We start from the raw sequence: 20334 nt of genomic DNA, 5'->3' as shown, positions 1-20334 counted from the left end.
CTTTATGCAGAACTGAAACTCGAAATAAACCAGAAGTGATTCGAAAATGAAGGATAATTTTTTTTAATGACTTCGTTTGCAGAAAGTCTCGCAAGTCAAACAGCCTCTGTTCTTGCACGCTTAAATAATTTACCAGCAGAATTGATCTTTAACACAGATGTGCACACATCTACCCCTGTGAACCCACAGACTTTAAAATAGAGCTTGAGTGTTAGTTTTCTTTCACACATCTCCAACATGCCACATATTTATTCTCCAATTTGAGTCAGCACTACTTAGAATTCACCCAAGCCCTAAAGTTAAGATTTGATTTTAAGTGACGTGATTATGTATTTTGCACTATTTCTGTAGTATTTTAGTATCTTGCAATTTTGTTTCTCATCGTGATACTCCATATAATGCAAATATTTATGCTGCCACCATATCTTGAAGGCTGTGAAACTCATTTGCATATTCAAAGAACAATTTAAACCGTATTTTAAAAGTTTTCAGTTTAGCTTTCACAAAAATGAGTTTCAAAATGAAGTAATGAGAGGCAAGGGTTAGGTTATTTAGTTGTGATAAACCTGAACAGATGTTTTTTGGGTCCTCCTAGGAGCTTGGCAGTACAAGATCACGGTCTATTTCTTTTTGCATGGTAAAGAGCAGCTGTTGTGACCTTCAGTGCTGTTCTTATGGACTTTGCTTTTACCTGTGTCCCATCTTAGTCTTTTTGCTCCATATCAAAGCGTGACCATATTGAGAGCAATGATATGAGCATGTTTGATGTGACATGCTTAACAGATAAATAACACTATACTGTCACGGAACAGAGAACAGAGGTCACAGGTAAGTGGGTTCAGCAGATTTATTGATACTGGGATCAGAAACGGAAATCAGGCAAGTTCAGAATTCAACATAACACCATAACTTAATGAAGTAACTGGGAAAGTAAACGATCTTTCTTCATCCACAGGAAAGGCTTCATAGAACTCAGGCACAAACTCAGGTGAAGTCCTGAAGAAATTTCATTGGATTTATCTCAGAATAACTTGGTTCAATAATCTCACTCCAGGTTCGAGGGCTCAGAGAGCAGACAGACAGAGGATTCTCTGGAAGGTGGATCTGGACATGGTGATTTAGGGCAGTAGAGCTGGTGGTAAGGAGTAGGGAACTATATTCCACAACATGAAGGAAATACCAACAACAAGACCACACAATAAGGGAGTGAAGGGTGATTGCTTTTATATGGGAGATGATGAGGTGAATGGTGGCAGGTGTGCTGATTGGGGATCAGGTGCAGGTGTGAAGCAGGCGGGATGCTGGGAAATGAAGATGATTGAAGAGGAATGATTCCTTAATGAAGTATGGTGACTGAGCTGGTGACTGGCTGGCGATTGGGATGGTGACTGAGCTGGTGACTGGCTGACAACTACAGAGTACTTCCTGCATGCTTGAGTGTCTTCCTTCAGCCAATCCTTATAAAACCTAATTATGTATAATTGTCAAATTAAAAAGGAGCCGGGTCAAATGATTTTGACTTAACATAAAAATTGTTGGGTGGCTTAACCTCAACTTGCCATTGAGCTGTGTCAGGGAGAGGCCAGTGAGTGTTTTTTGTTTGTTTGTTTGTTTGTTTGTTTGTTTTACACCTGTAAGTATTTTTTTTGAGCTACATGTGTATCAAACATTAAAATAAAAACGTTAAAACAATTTCATTAAAATAATTCTATAAAGGTAAGCAAACAGGAGCGTAAAAATATTGAAAAATAAAGGACTAACAATTACAAAAGGCTAAAAACACTGAACAAACAAATAAAAATGGGCGAACAATAAATAAAGAAAAAAAAACACTTTGTATATGCTTGTGTTAGCCACGCAAACAACCGAGGCAGTTGTAAACCACTGTATATTAAAATGTATACCAATTAAGTTACTGAATATTTGACTAATATAATCAATTAAAAGCATGAATATAATTCTAGAAAAAGCATTAAATTATCCCAATTACATTTGTGGTATTAATTATTATCTTGCGTATTTTACACTGAATGTAACCAGATAATATATAAAAACTATGGATGCATGGGCTAATATCTTTCAAGTGTTTTTCATAAATGTATCATTACCGATTAAAAAAAAATCATTACATATTTCTTCTATTTAAGAATAAGGAATAATGAAAAAGGAGCCGGGTCAAATGATTTTGACTTAACATAAAAATTGTTGGGTGGCTTAACCTCAACTTGCCATTGAGCTGTGTCAGGGAGAGGCCAGTGAGTGTTTTTGTTTGTTTGTTTGTTTGTTTGTTTTACACCTGTAAGTATTTTTTTTGAGCTACATGTGTATCAAACATTAAAATAAAAACGTTAAAACAATTTCATTAAAATAATTCTATAAAGGTAAGCAAACAGGAGCGTAAAAATATTGAAAAATAAAGGACTAACAATTACAAAAGGCTAAAAACACTGAACAAACAAATAAAAATGGGCGAACAATAAATAAAGAAAAAAAACACTTTGTATGTGCTTGTGTTAGCCACGCAAACAACCTAGGCAGTTGTAAACCACTGTATATTAAAATGTATACCAATTAAGTTACTGAATATTTGACTAATATAATCAATTAAAAGCATGAATATAATTCTAGAAAAAGCATTAAATTATCCCAATTACATTTGTGGGATTAATTATTATCTTGCGTATTTTACACTGAATGTAACCAGATATGATATACAAACTATGGATACATGGGCTAATATCTTTCAAGTGTTTTTCATAAATGTATCATTACAGATTAAAAAAAAATCATTACATATTTCTTCTATTTAAGAATAAGGAATAAGGAATAATGACCCCTTTGCTAGAAATCGTGTTCTGGGGCGACGAAGGGGTGCCCCTAGGTAGAAATTGCATTTGGGCTCAGTCTCCCTTGTCGGGCCCTTGGAATCGTCTTAACTTTTCCCCCGTTATGGTGCCTTTGGTCATTGGTAAGAAAAACACATTCACTCACTCATATTAGCTTAAGGAGTTATGACTGGAGTCCAGTTGTGTTAGCTTCATGGAAATGAACTTTTGTGGATTTTACATGATAGCCTGTTACTATACTTATTACTTGGAGGTACTTTCTAAGTGACTTTCTAAAGCAATGTCTAAGTTGTAATACTGTTGTAATTGCGTCCTCTTGTGGCGAGCAAAAAGAATAACACGAATGTGACGGGACAGACACAGGCTACAGGCTAAATCTTAAATGTTCTAATGAACTGAATAGCCATTTGATTGAATACAGCACTGAACAGTTTTTTTGTTTAACATCTGTAACTGTGTGTGTGTGTGTGTGTGTGTGTGTGTGTGTGTGTCTTATATGTATCAAATGTTGAAACATTTCACCCACACTTATGTTTCAAATTGTTTAATACAAGTTAAAATTTAGTTTACTCATAAACTGTGAAAATTATACTCTAGAGTGCTACTATTTTAAGTATTTAAAAAATAAATAAATATAGGAACTACTTTATTTTAACAGAAAACACGGTGCTATACTGTATATGTTTATATATATTATAAACACGTTATATCTGCACTGTTTGTTATTCCACCGGTTTGCACTCTATCTGCATGTGCCTTGCACACTTTGTTTTTTTCTTCTTTTTTACAATGTCCTTATTTGTATAGTTGTATTTTTTTATGTATTTAAACTGTATTTATCTGTACTTTTACGTTCTACTGTTAGTGTTTAGTGTTAACTGTATGCACCAAGGGTCTGAGAGTAACGCAATTTCAATTCTCTGTATGTGTGTGCTGTACATGTGGCAGAATTGACAATAAAGCTGACTTTGACTTTGACCTTTTGACTAAACAGTCTGTGGGTTTGCTCTCCAACACTTGTGGCAGTATTTGAAAATATATTTCGTGTAAAAGCAATAGGAAATACTTGATGTTTACATACGAAATCCATAGGCAATAAACAAACAAAATCAATCCATTATTTACACACTGTACAATCTAATTAATTAACCTTACTTAAAAAAGCATGCAAACTGATTGCTTAAACAAACAAAGAAATTGCTGAATAAAGTCAATATTTTAGTTTTCTCTGCACACAAAAAGTATTCTCGTAGTTTCATCAAATTAAGGTTGAACCACTGCTGTCACATGGACTATTTTAATGGTGTCCTGACTACCTTGATTTCTGGGCCCTGAACTTGGTAGTTGCAGGGCTGTCTATGAAAAGGTCAGAAAGCTCTCGGATTTAATCAGAAATATCTGAATTTGTGTTCTGAAGATGGACTAAGTGGCCTTATATGTTTGGAATGACATGAGGGTGAGTAATTAACAACAGAAGTGTCATTTTTGGGTATATAAAAAACCCAACTATCCCATTCCAAGCATTGAGGATAATATGCTTGATATTATGCTTAATATGCATAATATGCTAATATGCTCTTCTTCCCCTCTAGATCACAACCATTTTACCTTTAGGCTATGGTCTTATTTCTTTAATTTGGTTTTGGTGTCCACTCTTGACTTAATAGCTCTTAATCTCAATTGTACAACTCAAATGTACTGTAATACTAGTTTTATTATTCTACTCTATTCTATTCTATTCTATTTTTTGAAGTGTGGAATCAGAGATGTTTATCTGCACAAAAATATTGTGATCTTTCAGGCTTGTGCAACAAGCTTGTGTCTTTGGAAACATCATCGTCAGGAGAAATTTCTTTAAGAAGTCACACTTTAAACACATGTATATGTTGCATTCACAGTAGAACATATCAAGCTTAGAAAATGTCTAAAGATATTTGAGTCTTATTTAGTGGTAATACATTTTAAAGCAGTTTTTTTCCCTAAATTTCAGTTCCTAATGATAAAAATGTAAAATACAGCTTTTATTAAAAAAAAAAAAAAAAAAGATCTGTGTTGTTTTCAGCGGCAATTAACTTATAAAAAAAACAGCCTTTGCAATGACAGCATTTGTAGTTTTATGAAGGAATGAAATCTGAATTTTCGTGCATTGTCTTATTTGAACTATGCAGAAAACTGCACTGCTGAGGAAAAATCATTAACCTTGTTATTAGTTTCTCATTATTAGCCACTAACCTCACTATTGTCAGACAAACACACATGAAGCAAGTAGAGATTATCACATTTTATAATCTGATGAAACCTTTTTTAAGTGATTTAATCTTAGTAAAACTCTCAAGAAATTAAGTAGTGAGTAAGAAAGTAAACAGTTTTTGCAGTAGATGTGAAAGTTTTTAGAAACTTTTAGTTTGGGTCTATGTGGTCTGTGAAGTTTAGTTTTCAAAATACTTTTTTGCTGATGGACTAAGTTACTTTCTTATATGTGATCTCGTATGTGCATGAGATGTATTTGTTGACAGAGTTCTGGCTTGTTTCCTTTGTGTCATTTTCTTCTGGAGCTGTCCGTGGTGCTGCTTGTTTAACTGATGGACTCAAGATCCTGCTTCTGATAGATGATGATAACAAGACCCAAAGTAGTGCTGCATGTTAAAAATCATAAGTCTTAAGTCTTAAGTCGCTGGGGTATATTTGTAGCAATAGCCAAACAAAACATTGTATGGGACAAAATTATAGATTTTTCTTTTATGCCAAAAATCATTAGGATATTAAGTAAAGATCATGTTCCATGAAGATATTTTGTAAATTTCCTACTGTAAATATATCAAAACTTAATTTTTGATTACTAATATGCATTGCTAAGAACTTCATTTGGACAACTTTAAAGGTGATTTTCTCCTAGTATTTAGATTTTTTTTGCACCCTCAGATTCTAGATTTTCAAATAGTTGTATCTCGGCCAAATATTGTCTTATCCTAACAAACCATGGAAAGCTTATTTATTCAGCTCTCAGATGATGTATAAATCTAAATTTTGAGAAATTAACCCTCACGACTGCTTTTGTGGTCCAGGGTCACATTTTGGATTGAGCAATACATCTCTAATTCTCACCAAAGCTGCATTTATTTGATGAAAAACACAGTAAATACAGTAATATTGTGAAATATTGTTCAAATTTAAAATAGCTGATTTGTATTTGAATACATTTATTTCTGTGATGGTAAAGCTGAACTTTCAGCAGCACTAATCCAGCCATCAGAGTCACACGATCCTTCAGAGATCATTCTGATGTGCTGATTTTCTGCATTATCGGTGTCGAAAACAGTAGGCTACATTAACAATATAATATATTCATTATTTGCGATACTGTAGCAAGCAGCAATGGGCCATAGAACAAGACATGGCTGTTTAGCATGTGGTCAGTTAGATCTGTAGGTAGATGCTGTAACTACACTATTCTACAGTCAAAAGGCATCTTTCCTCATTGACAACCTTTCCCTTTCTCAGTATATATACAACATAGGCTACAACAGCAAAAAAGCAGTTTTATGTTGTTCTGAACTCAACTCTTTTCCATCATGATTGTAAACTGTGCCATAATGTCGTTGCATGAATAAACACCAAGTCAAGGTCAAGGTAAGGTTTTTAATATAGGCTAGATGAGTGCTGACCAAAGTGCTGCACAACAGACAAAACATGACGTATCACTCTCCAAAGAAAGCTATATAAAAAGAGAATACAATTTACAGAACATCCAACAAATATAAAACATACACTCTACTAAACAAATGATGTACTGTATAAGCCTGAGAACATAAATATGTTTTAAGACATGATTATTATGTTGATAACGGGCCAACCTAATAGTCAGGGAGGTAAGGTGTTCCAAAGCTTTGGAGACTGAACTGAGAAAGCTCTGTCATCTTTCGGTATTAATGGAGATTTTGGAACAGTCAGTAACAACTGAGAAGAGGATCTGAGCGCTCTCTGGGAAGAAGAAGGATGAAGAAGATCTGAGATGTAGGTTGTCACTAGAGGGCAACAAAAGCATGCACAAAATGAGCTGTGAGCCCTCAGAAATCTGTCCACGTGTTAAGGTAATAAATTAACTTCTAAAACAATAGATAGTGTATTGTACTCGTTTTGAAAGGATGACTTAAAAATAAAGCATAAATGAGTCATACTTAAGTGACTAAACGTAATATGCCATACATTCACCTACTAGCTGCACACATTGACATCAAAACATGAGCTTACTGGTGACCACAGAGTTTATTTGAGATGTTTGGAATTATTAAGATCTGTACTGGGTTACATTGTGACCAAAGTGTGTTTTCAACGTTATAAGTATTAAGATTAAGGCATTTATACTCATATGCAACTACAAATTATTTTGCTTGTTAGCTACACATTTGGAAATAGTCTATTAGAGATGCTACTGACCATCAGTAAGTTTACATTCAATTCAATTCAATTAAAAAACTTTATTTGTCCCCGGGGGGCAATTTAAAGGCATGTTGAGCAGCATGTCAAGAAAAACAACACTTTTATAAACAAATATATAAATGTATACATTTAAATAAATGTATACAATTAAAAAGACTATTCCTAGAGAATGTAAACATGTAACTGTATAAATAAAGTGGATAAAGTGCAGGCAGGAAATTGTAAACAGGAGTTGTAGATTTACAGAAACTATGTATTTATAGAATTATTGCAATGATAGTGGTAAATAATAATAATTATTCATATAATAATTATTATTATAATTATTAATAAATAATAACAATAAATAACAGCGGAGGTAGTTTGGAAATGAAAAAACTGTACAGTTGGAGGGAGTCCTAAAGGTGCATGATGAAAATTTAAGGGGAAGAGTCCTCAGTTAGGAGTCAAAGTTTTTACATCACTTTCACCATGTTCAACACAATTTGTCACTTGTTTTGCTGTCCTTCGGGCTGGCGTGAAAGTGTGTGTGATTATTAGGTACCCGGATCCTGATCATGATCTTTATCTCCTGAGTTTCACTAAACCGCATGGCAGGAACAGGAGGGATTCATCAGAGGTCAAAGTCATTAACCTTACTGCTGAAACACACACTAGGAGTGTGAGCCAACATGGCATTTTCTACACCAAACACACCATAGGATCACATACCAAAACACTCTGTCAACACTGCGCACACACACACACACACACGTTGTGTTTCCATGTTTTATGGGGACATTCCATAGGCGTAATGGTTTTTATACTGTACAAACTGTATGTGCTATTGCCCTACACCAACCCTACCCCTAAACCTACCCCTTACAGGAAACTTTGTGCATTTTTACTTTCTCCAAAAAACTCATTCTGTATGATTTATAAGCTTGTTTCCTTATGGGGACTTCAAAAATGTCCCCACAAGGTCAAAATTTACTAGTATTACTATCCTTGTGGGGACATTTGGTCCCCATAACGTGATAAATACCAGGCACACACACACACACACACCTTCCTGCTGCTGCTTCAGTCTCTCAGGATCTTGTATTTGCATTAGTCTGAATTCAATCAAAAATTCAATCAAGGAGTTTTCTCTGTAACATTTGCAAAGACATATATGTTTGTTTATTTTGTCTGCTTTGTTTTCTGTTTCTGAAACACTTTGCAGTCACAGCAATGCATTCACACTGTAGCCACTTAAGTGTTTGATTTCAGTCTATTTAGTCAGAAAGGGATGTTTAAAATGTATTTATTCAGGAATATGATGTGCTGTTAGTTTACATTTGGATTTTTCAGTATTTGTTTTTCATCCAGAGTGACAGACACAAAGTAGTTTCACATTCTGAAATGATAAAATCAGATTAATCAGATTAATCTTAATCTTTAATCTTAATTTTGTCTCCTAGGTTTTGATGAACTTTGCAACATTGACACTGTTATTGAACTGTGCTGAATCAACATTGAACTGAACTAAGCTGAATAATGCCACTATTATATTCTGTATCTGTAGAGCTGCTTTACAGCAGATTTAAAGCGGAATTTTGCAACATTAACTTAAATAAATGTGATTTGATTTCAGTCTCCGCTAGAGTTTAGGGAGAGATCTCAAACATTTCCTATCAAATTCTTTCAAGCTAAAATGATCTGAGCTGCTATCCAAATCAATTGTATAGATTTATAGTACTATTTTACTATTTTTATCAGGGTTATTATGGTTAACTAAAAACTTTAAAAATAATTACATCAAATAAAATAAGCATTAACTGAAATAATATACATATATTATTTTCATTATTGACACATTTTCATTTAGTTTAAGTTGAAATATTAAAATAACATAAAACTAATAAAAATGACAAAAACACAAAACAAAATAACTTTAACTAAAATGAAAATATAAAAACAAAATACTGATAGTATAGTAATTATACTAAACTTATTTATTTTTATTGCTGTACTTATTTTATTTTACTTTTTAATTAAATTTATTTGATTTAGATTAGCCAAACTTGGGCTTAAATATAATTGACATCTCCATTAATTCTTCTGAGCTTTAGAAGCACAAACTCTTAGCAATAACTCCAGCATGCAGTTTCAAAAGTTATTTGGAAGGGATGTGTTTCATTTATTTACTGTTAGGCTCTTTCAGATCTCTTATGTTGATCCAGTAAAAGCCAGTCGAGGGAGGGTTTGTTTTGAGGAGCTTTGAGGCTTTCCATGTCAGCGAGAAGAAAGTGTGTTGCTCAGAATGTCAAAGCCATGTTTTCTGCTAAAGCTTAGCCACCAGGGTTGACCTTTGACCTTACACCTCTGCCCTCCAACCTTGCACACCTCTGTCCACGCGTTAGAGAGATCGACTGTCAGGCGGAACCTTCCGGAACGCTCCGATTCCTCGCTCTGATTGGCCAGGGATGTTGCCAGTTAAGCCCGTGGAGCTAGAGGAGGATCAAATGAAAGAGAAACTGAGAGATGGAATAAAAATCAGATTAGTCTGGAGGAAAAGATTAGAATAACTCGATTTTAGTAGCGTTTGCCCATACAGAAGTCGCCACCATGAGGTTAAGGTGTTGTAGATGGTTGGTGTGTTGCTGCTAAAGCATTTTTAGTTCATTTGCATGCAGTTTCATATTTTAGACAGGACTTGGGTTAAGTTGCAAGCAAAGGCTTACTACTTAAGCTTATTTGCGAATAAATTCCTAACCCTAAGTGTGCAAAATAGTAAATTATTTGTGCAAATCAGCAGAAAGCCACTGAAATGCTCTTCCTTTCCTGTTAATGCTGACGTTAGTGAAAAAATGGGGAAACTTGCAGATTCATTTAAGCCAATAATGTTTAACGCCCATTACAGGACTTGATGCTGCATTTATACTCTTCTGATTCACTTTTTTTTTTACAAATTTGACCTCACCAAGAAACATATTATTCCTCTAGAAGAATAAAACCAAGCAATTCAATGGGTTATTATTTCTAAACAACATGGAAGATGTCGTAATGGAGATTTAGAATAAGCACAGATAATTCTTAGAAGACATACAGAAGTATATAGGTATTTTTAAAAATACCTGCAATCCCTGCCGGTACGAGACTCAAACCCACAACCTTTGGGTTACTAGTCCGACTCTCTAAGCATTAGGCAACGACTTCCCCTAATGCTGATGTTAGTGGAAAAATTGGAAATTGGTTGAAGATTTATTCAAGCCCACAGTTTTTTTAACACCCATTCAACATACAGGGCATGATAATGCATTTATGCTCTTCTGATTAAGAAGCACTTGAGCTTTGTAAGAAACATACAATTCCTGTCTATAAGCAATTTCAGTGAGTTACTTGGAAAGATACTGTAATATTTACTTAACTTTTCTAAGCGGTTGGATTTTGTACATAATAAAATGGATGCAACCAGTTGCCAGCATTTGTAATTTTCATTTAGCTTAAGTTTTTATCTACTATTTATATTTTATTATATTTCATCTGTGTTTTAAATAGTTTCAGTTTTAGTTAATGAGCTGTCTGTGTTGCATGAAGAAGAAATGTAGACAGGCCGATGGAGGACCCAGACAGGCCCAGGCCTCTGCCAGCGTTATGCCACATATGCATGAAAAAACAAGCCATTATCTTCAAAAGCCATCGCTTGGTGACTCACAACACGGCCAGGGACCTCACTGCTCTGCAGACATGCTGCATTCCAGTGCTCATTCCACACAGTACAATAACTTCCTGGAATTCTTCGAAGCCTGGCCGACGGAGCCAGGGCACTTCCTGTTGTCCTTGTTGTAGCACTTCCTGCACGGCCAGTGCGATCTGGTTCTGTTGCTATGGTAAGGAGCAAACACCTCCAGCCGGTTTATGCCAGAGCGTTTGGTCTTAAAGCAAACATCCAGTGCATGACAAATGTTAGAGCTGTACCAGGTGACATTAAACAGGATGATAAATCCAGTAACCACTGTCACTGAATGTTTTCTCGAAGAAGACATCTTGTAAAAAGAGAATAAAAAACGATCATCTCTCACACTACTAACTGATTAATGTATTTTGATTTTGTGAGTGACACACTCCAGATTTACATTTATAATATATTTTAAAATGTAATTTATTCTTGTGATGCAAAGCTGAATTTTCAGCATCATTACTCCAGTCTTCAGTGTCACATGATCCTTCAGAAATCATTCTAATATGCTGATTTACTGCTCAAAAACATTTCTTATGATAACAGTTGTGCTGCTTCATATTTTTGTGAAAATCGTGATACATTTTTCAGAAATCCTTGAAGAACAGAAGGTTCAAAAGAATTTTTTTTTTCAAACAATGTGAAAGCCTTTGATGAATAGAAGGTTCAAAGAGATTTATTTGAAAGATCAATCTTTTGTGACATTATAAATGTTGATCAATTTAATACATCCTTGCTGAATGTCACATTCATTTCTTTAAAAGAAAAAAAAAACTTATTGGCCTTAAACTTTTGACCAGTGTATTAAATCAAACATGACTTAAACATCACAAATTAGATAAAATGGTTGAATATTTAATAATCGTCTCTTGACTGACGTCTAAATGCAACAAAGCATATGATTATCTTTATAAGCTTATCAACTTTTTGAAAGGAGTAGCTAACACTTGCATCCATTCAAACTGCAAATTCATCGGTCACTTGTAGAAACTCAACAGGTTGCATGATTTCTCTCCTGATTCAGACAAAATGACAAAATGACTAACTGAAGTTAAAAAATGTCTTAATTGATTTGTTTTACAAAAAACAAACAAACAAAAAAACACAGCTTTTGACATTAACTGATGGACTGCAGTCATGTGGATAACGTGTGGATTATTGTGATGGATTAATCTGACGGCACCCATTCACTGCACTGAGTACATTCTATTCCTTCAAGGACATTTTTGTTTACTTTTATATGATAAACAATTCTGAAACTGAGTCCTGAAACCAATCCAGCTGAAAACCACAGATCTATATAATTTTAGATACAGGATCATTTCAAACCCTCCTTCAGGCTAAGGTTTAAACCATGCGTCCTGAAACAAATCCAGCCGAGAACCAATGATCTATACAGTTTTAGATACAGGATCATTTTGAACTCTCCTTCAGGATAAGGTTTAAACACACACACACACACACACACACACACACAAAGTGATTGATAGCACCGGCTTGGATCAGACTGTTGACAAATCACTGTGAAGTTTGCCTTGGGCCTACAGAGAAATTCACAGGCATGATTAGGGTAAGTGTGCTTGTTTGATGTGTCTTTACATGTGGTTTGTTAATGCTTGCAAAAGCCACACGTATATATATGTGCAAGCGGTTTCTTAAATGCATGCATGTATTTGAGTGTGCATTGTACTTCAGTATGTGCGTGTAGATTGCAGCAGTATACACCAAACATGTATACTTGTATATCCAATGGGGGAAGTCGTGGCCTAATGGTTAGAGAGTCGGACTCATAACACAAAGGTTGTGGGTTCGAGTCTTGTAGGTGATTGTAGGTGGGGGGAGTGAATGTACAGCGCTCTCTCCCACCTTCAATACCATGACTGAGGTGCCCTTGAGCAAGGCACCGAACCTCCAACTGCTCCCCGGGCACCGCAGCATGCACTGGGTGTGTGTTCACGGTTTGTGTGTGCACTTTGGATGGGTAAATGCAGAGCACTAATTCCGAGTATGGGTCACCATACTTGGCCACATGTCACGTCACACTTACAAGCATTTATACAGGCTGATTTTGCATTCCAGCCAAATTGTTACGTCAAACTGTGCTAGAACATGTTCAGTGATTTTCATTTTGGAACTGAACTGCTTAACTCTCCTAAAATACTTCCTTAGATGAGAGAATCAGTTCAAACCTCATAATGCCAGATTATATTTCATGTAACTATGAATTGTTTCTACAGATCTCGCTTGTCTTCTGGCACATTCCTGCAAATATTATGTAATGCTCGAGCTGAACTCACGCCAGGATTATAGAGACCCTCTTTCCGCTGGACTAAAGCCATCACTCCAAACCACGCTGATGGCCCAGAAGATAACACACTGTGCAACATGGCAAAAAACATCTGGGTGGTTCTCATTTGAGGTGCTTTTTTCATTATATTGTAGTTTCTTTTTTCTTAGGATGCAAGTATTTAGTTCAAGACACTCATTCATGTTTTGGAACACATTTGAATCAGAATTTTCTGTTATAGAAGACAATGCACTGTCAGCTAGTCATTTGATATACCAGTAAAAAAACAAAAACAAAGAGCAAATGCCTTGTTGAATGTCATTGTGTGTTTGTGGTCTGGTGAGAGTCTCCCATCACTGTTCACTGATGCTGGCACATTTAGTAGTGTCTTGCTTTTCATAATCGCATACTTGTGGTTGACCTGCCATCTCTGAACCTGTGACAACAAGAAAAACAGACTCAAGTAAAGTAGTGCCATTTATGCCTACATTTTAAGTGCACTAAATACAAAAAGTATTTTGCATGCTTAAATATACAATAAAACATTTTATTTATAAACTTATAATATAAAAAGATCATATTTAACCTGATAGTGTATTTTTAATAATTCTTAAAAGAAGTTTGCATTTTGACATCCAGTAATAAAAGAAAAAGCATTATTAACACAATTATATAATGTGCATTGTTTTTTCCGTTTACACTAGATAGTCCTTTTACGGTATATTTTTAAACAAAAAAATCTGAATTATCTCCTTTTTGTTTTGCTGAATCTGTTGTTTTCCACATTTATTTTTAAATGTTTTATCAATTTATTCGTTTTTGCTAAATTTAGCTAAAAAGTTTACTAAACTTTTGAATAGTGTATTATATTATATTATATTATTTAGTTTAAATATATATATTTTATGCATAGTTTAAAAGAAGATTGCACATTTTCAGTCAAAGAAATTCTATTTAAATATTGTAAATTATATATTTAAATATATAAACATATTACATATATATATTATTTAAATATTAATTTATTTATTTCTCTTTTAAATGTTTTATTAGTTTATGATCAATGAGTATTATCAATGCATCCATGCTGAATAAAAATAAATAAAAAAATCTAATACATATTATAAAACTAGTTTATGCAATTTTATACATGCCCAGTCATGGAAGTTGAATATTTCTAGACAAAATATATTAACACTAAAACTTTGTGACGATATAATGTGCATTCTGTTTTTAAAAAATATTTTTAATCACAATAGGGGTTATTTACCTTGACAGATGCCTGCAAGGGAATTCAACAACTACTGAGGAAAATATGAGGGCCAGTTGTTGGTGCAAAAGTTACCATTACAGTGCCAGGTGTCCAGGCCAATAGCTTGCTAAAAACCAGCTGTAAGCAATCTGAGGTGATTTGTTGGTTTTAGCTGGTCTAATGAACATTAATACTGATGGTGAACTGTAAACGGATGCCAACAAACCTTGCACGCAGTTATGGATGCAACTCTTGTCAAGGTCTGAGAGCTGCTCGTAAGTTTAGTAAGCAGAGGTGAAATTAAGCCCTCATGAAAATAAGAGAAGAAAAAGTCCCCTGTCATCCATGGTGGAGCTTGGTTTCAGCGGATGATAATGGGTTGGAAAACATCCTCTCTTCTCTTCAGCTAACACTGTGTAAGCCTTGAGGGACGTGTTTCTACAGCCATGCAGTAAGCATGCTGGTAGAAATCTGACCTCAGCATTCCACCTGTTTGTTTATTTATTCTCACTTGGTTTATGCCTTGACATCGCAAGAATCTCCTTTCTGTTTTCCACAATCTGCTATAATAGTCCATGTTTTCATTTGTGACCCTGGACCACAAAACCAGTCATAAGGGTCAATTTTTTGAAATTGAAAGTTGAATAAATAAGATTTCCATTGATGTATGTTTGTTAGGATAGGACAATATTTGGCCGAGATACAACTATTTGAAAATCTGGAATCTTAGGGTGCAACAAAATCAAAATACTGAAAAAAATCACCTTTAGAGTTGTCCAAATGAAGCTCTTAGCAATGCATATTACTAATCAAAAATTAAGTTTTGATATATTTACAGTAAGAAATTTACAAAATATCTTCATGGAACATGATCTTTACTTAATATCCTAATGATTTTTGGCTTAAAAGAAAAATCAATAATTTTGACCCATACAATGTTTTTTTTTAGCTATTGTTAAAAATATACTCAAGCGACTTAAGACTGGTTTTGTGCTCCAGGGTCACATTTGTCTATAAAGCAGTTGCTCTGAAACAGTAATAACATTTATGTCCTTATTTTAGGTGCACTAAACAAAAAAGTGTATTGCAAGCTTAATATATAATAAAAAAAAGAATTATACACTTCTATTTATATTATATTATACACTTTTAGGAAACAGGAAGTGACATCATTGGCCTCTAAAGGAGCCATGTTGAAAAGCTGGTAAGGTTTACTTAGCTCTTATTTAAAATATGTGTTGTTTTCATGCTTGACAAGATTTCCCATGTCCACCTCATCACATAACTTAATCGAATTTGTTTATAGAACAGTCATATTGTTGGCTCAATTTCATATTGAAGCGAAACACTTGAAGACAGTGAGAGCAGTAGCCGTTTAGGTTTGGAATTTAGTGAAATTTGAAATTTAGTTAATTAATTAAATTTGTCTTTACAAGGCAATGTGCAATTATGTTATTCAGTTAGTTTACATATAGTCTGTGATGATGGGGTAAAGAAAAAGTATGGTGGTTATGTATAGTTTTTTTGTCCTTCACGAAGGCTGCATTTATTTGCCAAAATGACAGTAGCAGTAATATTTAGAAATATTACTACCGTACAAAATAACAGTTTCCTATTCATATATATTTTAAAATGTAATTTATAGCTGTGATTTAAAGCTGAATTTTCACCATCATTACTCCAGTCTTCAGTGTCACACGATCCTTCAGAAATATTGGAATATATGCTGATTTGCTGCTCAAGAAACATTTCTTATGATCAATGTTGAAAACTGTTGTCCTGCTTAATATATATTGAACGTTTCTTTGTTGAATAGGAAGTTCAAAAGAAATGTGTTTTTTGCAATAATGTAAAATCTAATAATGTATTTGTAATAATATTTTAATAAATTTTATGCATCCTTGACCCCCCCCCCAAAATTCTTGACAACTTTTAAATGGTGATATTATATTATATTATATTATATCAAATTATAAAAAGAAAAAAAGTATAAAATGTAAACAGGCCAACATCCAAATTAGTTTCTTTCTTCTGCATTTTTGCACTTTTGCACTTTTGCATTTCACTTTTCTCCATCCCTCGTGAACCGTGTGAGCAGATTTGTGAATGTGAGCTGCATGGCATGCAGGTATTTTTGATGAGCACATGTGCACCCTGTCTGATTCATTTGCTCTGTCCGATGTGACATGATGGGCAGCTCTCGCACGGTAATCCCATGTGGGTGTTCGTGACTTCACACTTTGTAAGAGCCGTCCCGCATACAGGCGAGAGTCATGCATGCGGCTCTCTGTGCAATAACTGTGAACTTTGCAGCATCCAGTCTCAATGGCGGGAGTCCAGGAATGAAGCGTGCAAAGAGATTGGCTTTCCGAATCCCCTATGCAACCAGACATGGGCTCAGCAAATATTTATACACCCTCGGGGTCTAAGACGCAAAATGTAACCTTTACCTCAGTTTCTGCCAAAAAACGAAAAGTGACGTGCTTGTCTACGGTTTCACAGTAGAGTGTAAAGTCTGAAGATGTTTCGCTCGGCATCTGGGCTCGCTTTCAAAACCACACTGCCACCCACTTTCCCCACTTCCAGTCAGTGCTGTTTGTGTCATCGCGACACGGAAACGGAGGGCACGTTATTCACATGGATGTGTGGTCATAGGTCATCCAGATTGACACGGATCTGGTTTTCGGTACTCTACTCTGTTCTGTCGGTCTTCTGCCTGGCACGTGTTCAGCGTACCGGGCTTGTTTTTATAGACGCCATTGCCTCTACATGTCTTTTCATAGAATCGAAATCTTGGAGAAACATTATGCAAGATCTCTCTGACCTCCTATTTTGCTCTGACATTATCTACATTGAATACTTACAAACAGCGCAATTTCATCTTTTACAGTACTAGTTGGTGAGTTGTCTGAATGAATAGTCAGTTTTAAAGAAGCTTTGTATACTTAAAGAAATTTAGGGGCCTGTGCATCACACACAGATGCTGATGGCATCTTCAAAATTGAAGTGCAGTATTTATTTTGAAATCTTTCATTTACAGACTCGTGTTGTGAATTAATGTGATGTTTTTAACAGCTATTTAAATTCTGACGGCACCCTTTCACTGCAGAGGATCCATTGGTGAGCAAGTAATAGCTTAGAATTTAATAAAGCTAAATTTCTCCAAATCCGTTCCCATGAAGAAACAAACTCATCTACATCTTGGATGACCAGAGGATGAATACATATCCAGCAAATCTTCATTTTTCATACATTTTTTGAACTATTCCTTCAATAAAATGATTTTAGAGAAATTGCATCTTTAAAGGCATCCCTTTAAAGCACCACTGAAATAAATTTCTTTAATTTGGTGTACTTAAAGATCTTGAAGATTTTTCTCATTTTTTGCTTGACCTGTTTGTTTTAATGGCTCAAATCCATGCCTTATGTAATGATGATCTCCTCAATTTTCAAAACAATTAAAACAGAAATGGCAGAAATCACAAGAATGCACTTTGGGTCACAGTATGCATGCAGATGTCAGACATGCAGCAATTTCTAGCTGTCATGAGTAGACTGTAAATGAGCTGTGGTTTGTCTGGGATCATTCGAGTAGACAGCTGATCCATTTTAACTTGTATCGGCCTGTTTGGAAATATACTTAACATGCACAGAACGTCACAATCACATTCTGTTCTTTCTCCTATTACAGGAAAAACTGTCCTCAGCAACATAACATCCCAAAACTACACAGCAGAGCTGTCACAAGTTTCAGAGATGGAGTGAGTTGCTTTTCTGGGCAAATGTGGATCACACAAACAGCCAAGAACAGAGAGGCAAACATGAGCATCAGGCAGGGGCATTGTTATTCTGTCGGTCGGAGGAGAACACGGTGTTAGTTTGGTCCAACCCTTTGGTTTTCCCGCATTTAGGCATAAATTCTGCAAGGCCACTTATTTGAAAGGTGATTTTGTGTTATTTGTCATGCTGTGCTCCAGCAAATTTGGAATAGTTTCATGGCTTTGGTGCTACAGATGTTACACTTAACATGTACCACAGATTTCATGTGTTGACGACAGACAGACAGACAGACAGACAGATAGACAGACAGATATGCGGTGTTGTTTATACAACAGATAGACAAATAGACGGATATTTAATCAAGTTGTAAAAATTGTATAATTTATGCAGTAGATGGATATTTAAACATTGTTAGATTTGTTTATACAATAGATTTTTTTCTCAGAATTGTGAGATACAAATTCGCAACTCTGAGAACATATCAGTCTTTTTGTCTCCTCAGAACTGGACTTTATTACTCGCAATTCTGGCTTTTTTTCAAGCAATTCTGACTTTATAACTCACAATTGTGAGTTTATATCTCACAATTCTGAGAAAATAAGTCAGAATTGCGAGATGTTAACTTGCAACTGTGAGGGAAAAAAGTCAGAATTGTGAGATAAAAAGTCACAATAACCTATTTTTTATTCAGTGGCGGAAACTGGCTTCCATGATAGATAGATAGATAGATAGATAGATAGATAGATAGATAGATAGATAGATAGATAGATAGATAGATATTTGAATTGTTTATAGTATGTATACTGAAATATTTTATAAAAAAAATATTTTTATATGATAGATAAATAGATATTTAAACATGGTTACATGTATACATTTATAACATTGTTTATATTATAGATAGATTGATTGATCGATTTATGAAATTTAATTTATGGATGGTTGTTTTGTGCATTTTACTAAGCCGTCCACCCTGTCTAAAAAGTCTTATTCCAGCAAAACTGTCAGTTCAACCACTCCTTAATGTTGTTCTTTTTTGAATGTGTTTGCTATCATGTGAAAAGAAGGGCGGACAGAGACCGTAGATACAGAGGTGGACCAGAATTGTACAAACTCACAAAAACAAGCCCTGCCCCACCCCTACAGGCACTGGCTCTCCATTGACCCTAATACCTGGCTTCTGTGCTGGCACGCGTCCAACGCCTCAAGACAGGACCATTTCTTGTGTGTCTGTATTTGTAGTGATTAATCTATAGTTGTGATGAGGGCAAGGCTGTGCACTTGGAGAGGCAGGTCTGGGCAATAATGTGGTTGTGTTTACACCAGGAGCATTACAGGAGCCCCATTAGCAGGTTAACATCTTGATGAGACAGTGTGTGGCCGGAGTTTATGAGGGAACTGAGAAAAAAAACACTGTTCGCCCCACTTATGTAAGATGCAGTTCCAAAGACTTGACCCTTTGCTCTCTTTTCCCATTCAGATCATAACTGAAAACTATTATTTTGACTTTCCAAATATTTGCTACAATTTTCCAAATTCATTTTGGCCTACTAGCATATCAAATCAATGTGTGCTTCTAGGAAAACAAGAAACAATATGGGATTTACCATGGTTTTGGAAAATACCGTTCATTGTTATGTATCTTGGCACACCTGCTTAAAGGGACAGCATATATAGTACCATTGATTAAAGGAACAGTTCACCCAAAAATTTACTCACCCTCAGGCCATCCAAGATGTAAATTAGTTTGTTTGTTCGTCATCACAGATTTGGAGAAATTTAGCATTACATAATTTTCTCACCAATGCAGTGAATGGGTGCCGTCAGAATGAGAGTCCAAAGAGCTGATGAAAGCATCACAGTAATCCACACAACTCCTACTCAATCATTTAATGTCTTGTGAAGTGAAAAGTTGTGTATTTGTAAAAAACAAATCCATCATTAAGGCATTGTACATTTAAATCATCACTTCTGGCCAAAATACAACTCCATAATCCATAATAATGCTTCTTTAAGTGCAAAAAGT

At 35.0% G+C, this 20334-nt stretch overlaps 1 long non-coding RNA gene across 1 annotated transcript; it reads left to right on the top strand.

Annotated features, from left to right (window-relative positions):
- Positions 1-12517: 12517 nt before the first annotated feature.
- On the top strand, positions 12518-19458 carry LOC107551768 (uncharacterized). The gene is made up of 4 exons (XR_001604806.1): positions 12518-12559; positions 13227-13408; positions 18220-18289; positions 19373-19458. It is a non-coding gene; the product is annotated as an uncharacterized lncRNA (long non-coding RNA).
- Positions 19459-20334: the final 876 nt, after the last annotated feature.

The sequence above is a fragment of the Sinocyclocheilus grahami genome, unplaced genomic scaffold (assembly GCF_001515645.1).
Source record: "Sinocyclocheilus grahami isolate Dianchi unplaced genomic scaffold, SAMN03320097.WGS_v1.1 scaffold432.1, whole genome shotgun sequence".
NCBI classification, from domain to species: domain Eukaryota; kingdom Metazoa; phylum Chordata; class Actinopteri; order Cypriniformes; family Cyprinidae; genus Sinocyclocheilus; species Sinocyclocheilus grahami.
Note: the sequence above shows the minus strand (reverse complement) of the source record. Positions and strands in the feature narration are given on the sequence as shown.